Here is a 14,800-nt window from a genome sequence, read left to right as displayed (position 1 = left end):
AATGTCCCTGTCCTGGATTATTTTGATATCTGCTAACAATGCCCACGACAAAACAGATATCTGGTCTCATGCATAACATAGCATACATTAGGCTTCCTATAACTGAAGCGTAAGGAACTGTCTTCATTTTTTCTATCTCTTTTGATGTCTTTGGAGACATCTCTTTAGATAAAGATACTCCAGCCGAAAAGGTAAAAACCCTTTCTTGGAGTTTTGCATGCTAAAATGAGCTAGGATTGTATTGATATATGAAACTTGGGATAAACACAACATCCTTTTCTTGCGATCCCTTATTACTTTGATCTCCTCTTCTTATGATACTCAATGCTCCCTTATTACTTTTCAGCCAAAATGTAACACCGCGCCATCTCATCTGCCTTGATCCATTTCTTACGATACTCAATCTCCTCTTCACTAGAATCACTATTAGGCTCATTAGGGCAGACCTCTAACAGTACAAACTTATAGCCTTCAGCAGTTAGGATAATGTCCAGATTTTTTTTCCAATCTATATAATTTGGACTAGTAAGTTTGTTCTCTTTCAGAATAATAGTCAGTGGGTTGAAAGTCATCCTAAGAATCACAAAATAAGTTTTGGTCAAAACTTTAGAATTTAGAATAATATTGAGTTCTCAAACAATATTATTTAAATTCACCAACACCTCAAAACACCGTGAATTTTGTATGCCATGATAGTGTGGACGTATACAAATTCAAACATTTGTAAAAGAAGGTTTTATCCATTAATTTTATTCTTGTCAACCTAACTTTATGACAAATAAAATTAATAGTTGATATTCCTTTGGTCACACAAATAATAGCAGTGACTCCGATGAGGAAGATACTATTAAATGCGCCTAAGTGTATACCATTACTTGATACTTAGTCCATTAAATAGGATTATGTCCCTTCAGTTGGAGAAGATCACACGCTCCTAAATAATTTACTATAATCATCCATAAAGGAAGTTTGATCTAGTGATCCGCAAATAAACTCATCCGATGTGGAGGAAGGCACTCAGAGCCAACGCGCAAGTTTGTTTGCATCACTTACAAACCAGTAATGGAGACTGTGAAATTTATTTATAAATCTCTCTCCCACTTAGTTATTTAAGATGAGGATTTTAGCATGCATACACACACATCATAGCAAATAAAAGCAATAAATATGGAAAAATAATTTTTAACTATTATGATCTCTTCCATCACTGTCCTCCGTGTGTTGCCAGCTCTAGCAGTCATCAAAAATAGCCGCCAGCCCTAGGGCTCATGTCGTCGCATCCATCGAGCTTCCTTTTCTATTGCGCCTCTGGTCCTCAAATAGCACAACGCCTCGCAAGGATACGATCCGCGACAAAAATAAAATTTTACATATATCGATCCTATATTCCACAAAGGAATGTACATAAAGTCTAGATTGAACAAAAATGTAAAATCCTAAAACTAATACAGCTCCTGTTGTATTTAATAAATACAATCATGCACACACATAAAATGCCCTCGACATGTCCGAGAGTCCAATCACACACAATCACAATATGTCATAATAGTTGGAGCCTCCACCACAGAGTTAATTTATTTGCACATCCTACTATTATTCTGCTTAAAATATGTATGACATGTGCATAATTAACCTAAAAACCAAACACACAGAGGTATAACCTAGCTATAATATCAATTGTTGGTTGTTACTCGGAATATCGTCCTAGTTCCCCTGTACAAAAATTTGTACAAGCATAGAACTATCCTAGCTACCCTTGTGCTCTACTGAAGTTAAATTTGGATTGCAAACGATGCTTAACATTATTAATCCAAATTGTCCTTCAGAAGTTAAACTTGGATTGGAAACGATACTTAACATTTTTACTCCAAGTTTAACCGATGTGATCTTCCTAAGTTAAACCATATTACAGAAGTTACCAAATATCTATTTCAAAGATCGGCTTCCAGATTAAACATGGCGAGGCACTAGGCCTTCTTGTGTATGTGATCATTCATCACTTTCTAGACAAAGCCTCACAAAGAAATTGAATATTTAACTTCTTACAGTAAACTAGATTTAACTATAGAGACCTCGATAGAAACACATTATCGAAACATGAAATCAAAAAATAAAATCGATAACAAAAATGATAACTAAAATCGATAACCTCTTATGTTTGGTTTTTCAATATCTATACAAAAGATGAATAAGTTATGATGCGGAAACTAATAACTAGTTATACCTTTTGTATCTTATAGACTTCTTGCTCTTCTATTGTATTCGTCTCATTCTCTTGGACGTTGTGTGGGCGACGATCTTCCAAGAGGAAATCCACCCAAGCTTCTTCCTTTGCTTCCAAGATCCGACCACCAACTAACCTCCAAGGGATGCTAGACAAGAGAACTTCCTTCTCTTCTTCTTCTCCTTCAAGCAATCGGCCACCAAGAGATCTCCCACAATTGATGTCGCCAGCCTCCAAGAGAGAAAACAAAAGGAGAGAAGAGAAAGAATAGGGCCGACCACCAAGGAATTGGAAGAGAAGAATAGAAGATGTGTTATGGGGTGAGACACTGTTAGAGTGTATACTAAAAGCTTATCTTTTGTATAAATATTTATTTTATAAATAAAAAATCACATTAGTCAAATGTCTACATTATGCTAAGTGTAGTTGTTCGATTAATTTATATTGTAGATAACATGGTGTGTGGTGTCACACACAGAAGATCATGTTATCAATTCCTTATAAATTATAAACAGTAGCTTACAACTAAGATAGAAAGGAACAAATCATTGGAATAGTCGTAGTGTAATTTGGTATCAGTTTATCTTAACTATAAAATTACACTAGTACACTCTGAGTGTATTGAGCAGGATCATTTAAGGTAAGTTCTTTTTATACTGACTGAATAAAAGAACAAGACCTTTGTTATTGTGGAAGTGTGTGCTCTTAATCATGATATAATAACAAGCACATATATCTAGTATTTATTTCTTTGACTTATCAATGGGTGAGATTTAGTTCGATAAATCAAGAGGCCCGATAAGTTGGGAAATGATATTATTTATAGTGTGTGTTGTTGATTATAGAAGGAAACTGTGTCCTAGTAATTTAGGTTGATAATGCCCCCAAGAGGAGCTCATAAAGATTGTCATGTAAACCCTGCAGGTGGACTTAGTCCGACATGACGATAAGGTTGAGAGGTACTGTTGGAACCCCAAGGTTGTTTTGGTGTGATCAACAAGTTAAGTTAGGTCCTGTGTGTTTCTAACCTTGTGTCTAAGTGTGCAGGAGCTTAGGAGCACAAGTACTTGAGCGGATGACGCAGCTAGCGAGAAGGACGACACGCGGTGCGTTCGAGGGACAAGGTGCTGCGGAAGAGTACACCGGCGAACGAAAAGAAAGTGTGCGGTGGTTCCGAGGGACGAAAGTTGGAGCGGAAGATTGCTCGGGGAGCAAGAGACGCAGCTAGCGAGAAGGTCGGCACGGGGCGCGACCGAGGGACGAAGACTGCGAATGAGTATGCTGGTGGACGAGAAAGAAACACATGGCAATTTCGAGGGACGAGAAGCCAGAGGGAAGCCTGCTCGAGAAGACCGAAAGTTGGGTTCGGGTGAGCCCTTTTCCGGATGGCAGAAATCATCCAAGTGAGCGGATCCGGAGAAAAGACCCGGACTGAGGTAAACCAAACCGGAGCAAAGGTCTCAACGGAGAAAAGTCAACATCTGTTGACTTGGGGGTCCGGGGCGCCCAGAACAGTCCAGGGCGCCTAGACCAGCCCGAAACCCTTCCGGGCGCCCGAACTATGAAGTTTGACCAGATCGAGTTAATCTCGATTTGAACGGTGCGGGATAAAGTTTTATCCCCCCAGGGCGCCCGGAACCCTTCCAGGCGCCCCGACCAAGGCTATATATATAGCCTTGGTCCATAAGCTTTTCAATGTATTCAGAAATTGTAACAACACTTGTGCGCTTCCACTATTTAGATTAGCTTATCTCTTTCTGTGCCTACACTGCTGTAAAAGAGGCTTCTCCGCTTGAAGGAGATAGTAGTACGATCATCTTCCTTGGATTAACAACCTCCCCGGTTGTAACCAAGTCAAATCCGGTGCCTCGTTTTTTATTTTCTGTTTATTTTATTATTCTTCAAGTGTTGGTTTGAAAAGTCGAGAAGGGTAGATTTTAATTTTTTTCAGGGCTATTCAACCCCCCCTTTTAGCCGGCCCAACGGTCCTACAAGTGGTATCAGAGCTGAGACGCTTCAGGAGGACTAACCGCCGAACGAAGCAACGAGATGGCCGGACCAAGCATCCACCCATCGAAATTCGAAGGGGATTTCGCCACTTGGAAAAAGCTGGTGCAGGTATTCTTTACCACCGATTTTGAATTAATGCTTACAATGAAATTTGATTTTACAGCACCGGAAGGTAAGGAGAAAAATAATTGGATGATAAAGGAGCAGGCCGACTTCGTGGCGAACGGCAAAGCAGAATACCATCTGCTAAGTGTTCTTCCGCCTCAAGAAGCCAACATGATCGGGAACTACAACTCGGCAAAGGAACTTTGGGAGAAGTTCCTCGAGCTGCACGAAGGGATGTCCGAAGCCAAGCTCGCTAGAAGAGATCTACTTCGCAATCAGCTCACCAACCTGCGACTTGGGGGAAGACGAGACGATTGTGCACCTGCACTCGAGAATCAAGGAGATCATCACCGGACTCTCGAATCTCGGTGAAAAGGTAAGTAACCGAGATTCGCTAAGGTACACTTTGAATTCCTTTCCTAGAAATACCAAATGGGCATCATTAGTAGATGTCTTTTATATTTCTAAAGATTTAGAAAAGATTTCGTTAGAAGAATTTTTCTCGACTTTTGAAGTGCACGAATCAAGATGTGTGTTGGTGCAGGAAGCATCCGACGATCAAACCTAAGTTTTGATAATGGCAAAGGAATTCAAAGTTAAGATTCTCTGTTATCTAACATGTTGAATGAGTATTTTAGGAAAGTCCTAACTGCGGTTAGGCAGGTGAAAACTCTAGGGGGTGGTAACCCTAGGTCCTAGGGGGTGGTAACCCTAGGTGGAGAAAAGTCCTAGCTGCGGTTAGGCAAAAGGAAAACCCTAGGGGGTGGTAACCCTAGGTCATAGGGGGTGGTAACCCTATGCGGAAAGTCTTGGCAGGTCGATGGCTTCAGACAAAAGTCCTAGGGGGTGGTAACCCTAGGTGGAAATGTAGGATCGAAAAGAATTTAGATATCTCCACAATAGCATGATATTGTCCACTTTGGGCCTAAGCCCTCATGGTTTTGCTCTTGGGCTCTACCCAAAAGGCCTCATGCCAATGGAGATATCTTTTCTCTTATAAACCCATGATCTTTCCCATGTGTTTCCAATATGGGACTATGTTTGCAACATTGCAACCCCAACAATCCCCCCCTCAAACAAAGGACCATGGGCTTCCCACGTCCGATCCTCGAATCACCAGGTCTTCCTGCCCCTCGGTCTACCCGACCTACTAGGACTTCCTGCCCCTCGGTCTACCCGACCTACTAGGACTTCCTGCCCCTCGGTCCACCCGACCTACTAGGACTTCCTGCCTGGTGTCTGGTCCTCTTGATCCGAACATAGGAGCCCCCACTTTTTTTGTTCGAGGTCAATAATGTACTCACATGGTTCAATCAGACCATAGCTCTTGTGCACAGTCGGCGGTTAAACCTTCTGGCAGTCCGGGCTCTGATACCAATTGTAGGATCGAAAAGAATTTAGATATCTCCACAATAGCATGATATTGTCCACTTTGGGCCTAAGCCCTCATGGTTTTGCTCTTGGGCTCTACCCAAAAGGTCTCATGCCAATGGAGATATCTTTTCTCTTATAAACCCATGATCTTTCCCATGTGTTTCTAATATGGGACTATGTTTGCAACATTGCAACCCCAACAGGAAAGTCCTGGTGTCGCGAACCAGGTGAAAGACTGGACTAGCCGGGAAGCGGATGTCCAGCAGAAAGTCCAGAAGCGTCGAGTGCTGAGCAAAAGTCCAGTCGATCTGGAGGATCGCACTGGCAGCAGGTAAATCTCCTGAGTGGAGTAGGTGAGGACGCGTTCCCCGTAGAGGGAACAGTAGGCGTCGGGTCGACCTAGGGTTTCCGGTAGGAAATCCGAAGTCAGGCTCGGATAGTCCGGAGACTATCAATATCACTTCTATTATGCGTTATGTGCTAACTTTGTGCTGCAGGGTATATTTGGGATTAATGTATCTTGCAGGGACCAAAGTGCAAAGGTTAACCTCGGATGAACAGTGTCCGAGGCGCCTCCATGGAGCTTGGAGGCGCCTCGGGTGCAAAAGATGACCTGGCTGCGAAGCTTCAATGGAGGCGCCTTGAAGGGGGTTTAAGGCGCCTTGGAAGGCGCCTTGAGCAGGGGTTGAGGCGCCTTAAGCAGATGAAGTTCGACCAGATCAAGTTTGATCCGTGCGGAAGAATCGGCAGCATGGAGGCGCCTTGAACACCCTTTATAAGGGGGTTTCGACCAGCACTTCAAAAGATCAAGTCTTAAGTGATTCAAGTGCTACGTGCTGCTCCAAACGACGTTCCGAAGTGCTGCTACTTGTGCCCGACGACCAGGAGCTCCGAATCTTCATTTCTTTGTCGTTGGTATAATTATTTACTGTCGTTTATTGTACTTCAACTTGTAATCTTTTATCGAGCTTATAGTTGTTGCCCACCGGAAGCGATCAAGGATCGCGGGCCTTCGAGTAGGAGTCGCCTTAGGCTCCGAACGAAGTAAACGACCGTGTCTCTGTGTTTGTGTTTATTTACATTTTCCGCTACGTATTTTACTCCGATAGTTTTACGAATCGAACGAAATAGCCACGAGCGCTATTCACCCCCCCCTCTAGCGCGTCTCGAACCAACAATGTGCAGGTTCGAAGGAGTCCAAGAACAACATCGCCCTCAAAGCTTTGAGAGACGAACCTGAATCGGAATCTTCTCTCGATGACGAGAAAATGGTAATGATGGTAAGAAGATTCAAGAAACTTTGTAAATCTAGATCTACTAACCATCCACAGGGGAAAAAGAAAAGGACGATCCGCTGCTACCACTGCGATGAAGAAGGGCACATCAAGGACAACTGCCCCAAGCTAAAGAACAAGGACAAGGAGAAGGGTAAGAAGCCTATCCAACAGCTAAAGGCCCTAAAGGCGACGTGGGACGATACGTCGTCGGAGTCGGAAGTCGGAAGTCGAGGCATTCTCCGGACTTGCTCTAATGACAAGTCATCAAGACGACGATTGCGAGTCAAGCTCTTCCGAAATGAGCATCGAGAGCATCGATGAAGGGGGAACCATGTCGGAAGAAAGCAACAGCTCAGGGGGAGAAACGGACAACGAGATCGACAAGGTAAGTGAGGTACGATCACTTCCTCCTGATAAACTCTTTAAGTTTGTTAAAATATTAACAAAAGACTGTTGCAAATTAGAAAAGGAGATTAAAAATTTAAAAATAATTTTGGCTAAATCTTGTCCCTTAGAAGAATTAGACAAATCTGTAACACCCCACCCTCCTCCCTACTAATCTGTGAGGATGGGATGTTACTTGACTATTAACTTTTCTTAGCTAGTGTTGCTCACATGTTGATAGTTATACTTATAATTCTGTGCAAACTCGAAACATGCAATAAGTAACAGCTGAAAACATAAATAACTCATCTAATATATTCTACTCAATTATTTGTTCTCAACTAAAACTATATATGTTAATCTGAACATGCTAAAACTATATATTAATCTGAACATGCATGCAACAATAATACACTCAGATAGCGGAACTAATATGCATAGCAAATAAAAGGAAGAATTCTAAAACTTAAATTATTCAATGAACAAATCCAGCAATATGAAAGAATAATCCCAACAGTCTAAATACAAGATCTTAATGAATTCTTAAGCAAAATCTCAAGGCTTCCATAGTCCAGACATCACACATCCATCCACACCTCCTTGTCGCCTTCCTTCACTATAGCTTTCCTTTTCTTTTATCTGCATTAGGAGGAAAATGCAACTATAAGCAAAATGCTTAGTAAGCGCTATCTAACTCACAAAACTCGAATATGCATATAAACAGGAAGAAATCTAAGAACTGAATGCTTAAAAGAAACACTACTTATGCTCATCTAATAACACATAACAGTAAGGAAACCAAACAACATTCAAGAATAGAAGAAAACTAAACTTGCTGATTTTTTAAACTTATGGGAAGCTTATTCCATTTGTTCAAAAACTTATACTTTTATACTTCAAAATAATAATCTCTTAGGCCCAGACTTAGTACCATTGCGCGCTCCCTAATAGAAATTGAGGTAGCGAGCCACCAGTCCTACAAGGATAAAGACCTTGGTCTTACCAGGGTCGAGACCTCAGAGGTCTCCGGTTCGAACCTCGGCTCAATCTCTTTATTTTTTTGCAACTTGTTTCTTTTGGTAAAAATATCAAACGAACTCCGAAAATTACATAAAAATACTCTAAAAATTTCTAGAATATTTCTAAAGCATTTCTAAATATTTTTAAATACTATTAGGACTCTAAATGAGGAAATTTGGGTTGTTACAATTCCCCATACCTTATAAAAAGTTCATCCTTGAACTTAGAATAATTCTGGATACCTCTGTCTCATACTGTCCTCACGCTCCCAAGTAGTTTCCTCCCGCTTTTGATTTTGCCAAATGACCTTCACTAGTGGTACTTCTTTATTCCTTAGTCTCTTAATTTCTCTGTCCACTATCTGTGTAGGTCTGCTCTCATAGCTAAGATCCTCCTGGATCTGCACTGACTGAGGTTGAATCACTTGGCTAGGGTCGTGAAGGCACTTCTTTAGGATGGAGACATGAAATACATTATGTATTGCTGACATGTCTTGCGGTAAGTCTAGCTTGTAAGCTACTTTCCCAATCCTCTCTGTGATCGGATAGGGTCCTGTAAGAGTGTATACTAAAAGCCTAGCTTTTGGTATAAACATTTATCTAGAAATAAGAATCACATTGGTCAAATGTCTACATTTATGATAAATGTAGTTGTTCAATTAATTTATATTGTAGATAACATGGTGTGTGGTGTCACACACAGAGGATCATGTTATCAGTACCTTATAAATTATAAACAGTAGCTCACGACCATAATGGAAAGGAACAAACCATTGGAAGGTCGTAGTATAATTAGGTATTAGTTTATCTTAACTATATAATTACACTAGTACACTTAGAGTGTATTGAGTAGGACCATTAGAGGTCGTTTCTTTTATACTGATTTTATAAAGAAACAAAGACCTCAGTTATTATGGAAGTGTGTGCTCTTAATCCTAATATAATAACAAGTACATATATTTGATATTTATTTCTTTAATTTATCAATGGGTGAGATTTAGTTCGATGAATCAATAAGCCCGATAAGTTGGGAAATAATATCACTTATAGTGTGTGTTGTTGACTATAGAAGGAAACTGTGTCCTAGTGATCTAGGTTGAGAATGTCCCCAAGAGGAGCTCATAAGGATTGTCATGTTAAACCCTGCAGGTGGACTTAGTCCGACATGACGATGAAGTTGAGTGGTACTACTCTTGGAGCTAGATATTAATTAAGTGAATTGTCAGTAACTTACTTAATTAGTGGACATTTGTTATCTTAAACACAGGGAGACTAACACACTCATAATAAGAAGGAGCCCAAAATGTAATTTGGGATTGGTGCGGTAGTTCAATAATAGTTCTTTAGTGGAATGAATTATTATTGATGAAATTAAGTTGTGTGTTCGGGGCGAACACGAGATGCTTAATTTCATCGGGAGACCAAAACCAATTCCTCCTCTCGGTCCCTATCGTAGCCTCTAGTATATAGAGATTTATACCCACCGCATACCCACCTTCTTACCCATCCAATGGGGCCGGCCAAGCTAGCTTGGAACCCAAGCTAGGGCCGGCCAAGACCAAGTGGATGAGCCATGTAGGTGGCCGGCCAAAGCTTGGGTCCCAAGCTTAGGTGGCCGACCACTAGAATATTAAAAAGGATTTTTATTAAAATTATTTCTTATGTGGATATCATGATTTTAAAAGAAAGTTTAAAAATTAAAAATTTCCTTTTATAACTTTCTACAAAAGATTAAGAGAAGAGATTAATCTCTTTCCTTATTTGTAGTTTAAAAAGATGGTTTTAATTTTTGGTAAAAACTTTCCTTATTTGTAAATCATCTACATGTTTAAAAGAGAGTTTAAAATTTGAAATCTTTCCTTATTTGTTGATTAAAGGAGGATTTTAAATTTTAAGAAAACTTTCAATTTTAATCATGTTCATGATTTAAAAGAGAGTTTAAAATTAAATATTCTCTTTTATAAGTTTCAAAGAATAAGAAAAGATTTGATATCTTTCCTTATTTGTAGATTAAAAGAGATTTTAATTTTTAGAGATAACTTTATTTTTATCCACATGTTTAAAAGAAATATTTTAATTTATAAAATTTCCTTTTTATTAACCAATCATGAAGGGATAAAATTATTGGAGAAATTTTTATAAATTTCTAGAAATAAATTAGGAAGTTTTAATTTTGTTTTAATTAAAACTTTCCTTGATTTGTGGATTGTGGTGGCCGGCCAAATAAGTTGGAAAAAGGAAATTAATTTTAATTAATTAATTTTTCTTTTTCATAGCAAAAGAATTAAGGAAGGTTTTATTAATTTTCCTTATTTGCCAAGACCAAGGATTATAAAAGAGGGGTAGAGGAGGCTTCATGGTGAACAACTCTATTCTTTTCTTCCTCTCTTTTCTTCTTTGGTGGCCGGCCCTATTTCTCTCCTCTCCTCTTGTTGGCGAAACTTATCTCTTGGCGGAGCTTTTTTTAGTGGCCCGCTCACGGAAGGAGAAGAAGGAAAGAACGCACGCCTCGTTTCTAGCATCCCTTGGAGCATGGTGGTGGTGGCCGAACCTCTTCATCCTAGAAGATGTTTTGATGGGCGAAACTTGCAAGGAAGAAGAAGGTGCTTGGTGGTTCTCATCTCGGAAGATCGTTGCCCACACAACGTCCGAGGTTAGAAGAGGAATACGGTAGAAGATCAAGAGGTCTTTCTAGAAGGTATAACTAGTATTTTTTCTTTCCGCATCATACTAGTTATTTTTGGAAATAATACCAAATACAAGAGGCTTACGATTCTAGTGTTTCAAATTTGTTTTCGATATAGTGTTCTTTTGTTTTTCTTTTCCTTGTGATTTGATTGTTCTTTTCGGTTAACCTAAAGTTATTTTAGGAAATTAAATATTAGTTTTCCATAAAAGGTTTTGTCTAGTCGGTGGTGGTTGCTCCCATATCCAAGAAGGCCATGTGCCTCGCCACGTCAGTACTGGGAACCAATTATGGAAATTAATGTTTAATGGAATTAATAACTTAAGGTGATTTGGGTCGAACGTGTTAAGTTCCGCAGGAGATCCAAGTCTAAACCTAAAAGAACATATAGATTAAGTTTTGGATCAAAAGTGTTAAGTTCCGCAGGCGATCCAAAATTTAATTTAAAAGAACACATGGTAGCTAGGAAAAGGTTCAGACCTTTGTACAAAATTTTTGTACAGTGGAACCTCTAGGTTTTCCGAGTAGCAACCAACAGGTCCTACGTAGTGGGGACTTAACTTGCCCTTTTTGCCAAATCTCATCACTCCCTTCATCGGAGCAACTTTAAGAAAGACCGAATCCCCTACTTGGAATTTAAGTGGCCTACGGCGTGCGTCAGCATAACTTTTCTGTCTGCTCTGGGTAGTCTCAATTCTCTGTCTGATCTTCTGGATAGCCTGAGTAGTTTCATCTATCATCTCGGTCTGCTTGCCCAACTCTGATTCCATGTAGCGCCCGAAAATTCTCAAAGTTATTTTAGAAATATTCTATGATTTTCCTGGAATTTTAGAATATTTTTATGAAAATTTTAGAGTAGAGGAAGTGGCAAAAATAAATAGAAACGTAAAATAGCTTAGGCGGGGATTGAACCCGAGACCTATTGGGTCCTACGACTTAAGGTGAACTCTAGTAACCAGGAGAACCCAGCAGGGCCGTGCTGAAAGGAAAGGGAAACAATTTTATTTAAGCTAGAGTTGGACGAATTAATTCCTTAATATAAAAAGGGAATTAAGTGAGGAGTTTTAATTTGTATCGTGACTTACCTTTCCCAAAAACCCTCACCGCCGCCCCTTCTCCTTTCTCTCCCTCTTCTCGGCGCCAACCACAAGCACACCTAGGGCTCCATCCCTAGGGTCCCAAGGGCTTCTTTCGGCGACATCTTGGATACGGGGACGCTCCCCTCCGCGAGAGGAACGCGTAGACGCGAGAAGATTGTCGAAAGGATCGTCTTCTCCGGAAATCTAGCGAGTAGAATCGTAAGAAAATTAGAGCAGAAGGTAAGAAACCCCTCACCTGCAGTATAAGTAGCTAGTTGTATGTTTGTATGCATTGTTTTAGTCGTATGCAGATTTTTAGTGATAGGGTGCGAATTAGCGCATACCAAGCGTTTGATTAAACGCTCAGCTCAGTGAAATGCCACTATAGGCATTTTAATAGCTTAGATAAATGCAATAGAAGCATTTTTTTTACAGCTTAATCAGTCTTGCTACAGCTTTTATGGACTAGACGTCCAATGGGTGGGCTCCCACAGTTGCCCTAGGTTCAGATAACCTAGTTCTGGGTTTAGACAACCTAGTAAGAGCAAGACAAGAGTTATTAGCTTATGTTCAGTATTTTACTTTTCAGTGGCACTGTACTGGATTAGATATCCATTGGGTTGGGCTCCCATAGTCGTCCCTAGGTTTAGATAACCTAGTAACCCTACTAAATTCGGGACTTGCAAACCCGGGTCTAGTTAGGGATGCGCGCATAGTAAGTACAGTTGCCGGGCCCAAACAGCAGCATGATTATTATTTTAATCTATCTACTAAAATAGTTTTCGAAACCTCACAATTAGTTATGTGAATTCAGTGCAGCTCTAGCATTAGTTAGCATTTGCTCCGTTCAGTTTGTTTGTATCAGTTTAGTTTTCTATTGATACAATGTGATAGCTTACAGTAGCACTTGTTACCATGACTAGTTTGCTTGTATGCCATGCCATGCTCTTACATGTTCCATGTTCATATGTTTCAAATAGCATGTTTTAAAACATAAATTGCATCGTATGCATGTTTTGTGAGGTAGATGGTTTCTTACTAAGCGAAAGCTTACAGATACTTTTTTCCTTATACTGCAGATAAAGGTAAAAGAAAGATGGACTAGAGGAGGCTGGAGGTCAATGCGATGAAGATGTGTGTGTGCAAAGGAGTTTGGAATGAAGATCTTAGGGATTTAGCAAATTTGACTATTTGAACCTTATTATGTTTAGTTTTTCGCATTTCAATTTGCTTAAAAGTCATGAACTAGTGAAATATGCACCATGCCATGTTTAGAATGCTAGTTAATTGTTGTTAGAATGCATTTCAGTTAGTTTAGAGTTGGTATATGAGATTTCGGTTCGAACCAGGGCTGAAATCAGGTTTTGAAGTGAAATCAGAAACCCCGATCGATCAGCCGATCGATTGGAGGCTTCTCAATCGATCAGCTGATCGATTGGGCAGCTTATCCCGCGAACAGAATGTGTCTGGATCGATCAGTCGATCGATCCAGCCGAGTTTTGTCGCGAACAGAAGGTTTGTGGATCGATCAGCCGGTCGATCCGAGTTGAACCCGCGTACAGCGCGTCGTCGAATCGATCACTGGATCGATTGGACATGCTGGATCGATCAGCCGATCGATCTAGACGCTAGTTTCCGCGTACAGTAGGGTCCTGAATCGATACTGGATCGATTGCCTAACCTGGATCTATCAGCCGATCGATCCAAAGTAGTCTCCGTGCACAGTAGCATGCTGGATCGATCCATGGATCGATCAGAGGCCTAGTACTAGCTGAAACCACCTTAGTTCAGCTCCAGACGACAGCAAAGACCTAGAACACCCCTTCTAGCATAGCCACCGCAAATTCAAGGGGTAGTTTAAACATTAAGTTCAGATAGTATAGCGATTAACAGAAGCATATTCATTAGTTCAGTAAAATTTTCATCAGATCAGTTTTCCGCACATGAATTAGACAGCATAAGGTAACGATCGGCCTTACAGCCTAGCTAGTAGAAGGCGGGTTGTTACATTCCATCTCCTTTCTTTCTCCAGTCTCCAGCCAGCATATGGGTGATCTGCACTTTCGGCCATACAGTGCCTCGTAAGGTTTCATCTTGATAGTGGCCTGGTAGCTATTGTTGTAGGCGAATTCAGCTAAGTACAGATACTTGCACCAACTGCCCTTAAAATCTAATACACAAGCCCTGAGCATGTCTTCTAAAATCTGATTTACTCATTTTGTCTGTCCATCAGTCTGGGGATGGAAGGCTGTGCTGAACTTGAGTTTGGTGCCTAATGTATTCTGGACACACTCCCAAAAGTGAGAGGTGAAGCGCCCATCCCTATCGGAAACAATCGACTTCGGGACTCCATGAAGTCTGATCACTTCCTTAACATATAGCTGTGCTAACTGCTCTATAGAGTGGGACACCTTGATGGCTAGAAAATGGGCAGACTTCGTCAATCTGTCCACTATCACCCATATCGCATCGTATCCATTAGTAGTTCTTGGAAGATCTGTTATAAAGTCCATGGATATTTCTTCCCACTTCCACTCTGGTATTGGGAGAGGCTGTAGGACTCCTTCTGGTCTCTGGTGCTCTGCTTTGACTCTCTGGCATGTCAGGCAGGTACTGACATATTTTGCAACATGTCTCTTGAG

At 40.6% G+C, this 14,800-nt stretch overlaps 1 protein-coding gene across 1 annotated transcript in view; it reads left to right on the top strand.

The window, feature by feature from the left end:
- Positions 1-13,297, top strand: part of LOC122024458 (vacuolar protein sorting-associated protein 20 homolog 2-like) — a 28,979-nt gene extending 15,682 nt beyond the window's left edge. The window contains exon 7 of the mRNA XM_042583093.1: positions 13,238-13,297. The gene's annotated coding sequence lies outside the window, so the exon portion shown is untranslated. The remainder of the gene's footprint in view (positions 1-13,237) is intronic.
- Positions 13,298-14,800: the final 1,503 nt, after the last annotated feature.

The sequence above is a fragment of the Zingiber officinale genome, chromosome 9B, assembly GCF_018446385.1.
Source record: "Zingiber officinale cultivar Zhangliang chromosome 9B, Zo_v1.1, whole genome shotgun sequence".
Classification (NCBI taxonomy): Eukaryota; Viridiplantae; Streptophyta; class Magnoliopsida; order Zingiberales; family Zingiberaceae; genus Zingiber; species Zingiber officinale.
The sequence above is the reverse complement of the archived record's forward strand: the minus strand, read 5'-3'. Positions and strand labels throughout refer to the sequence as shown.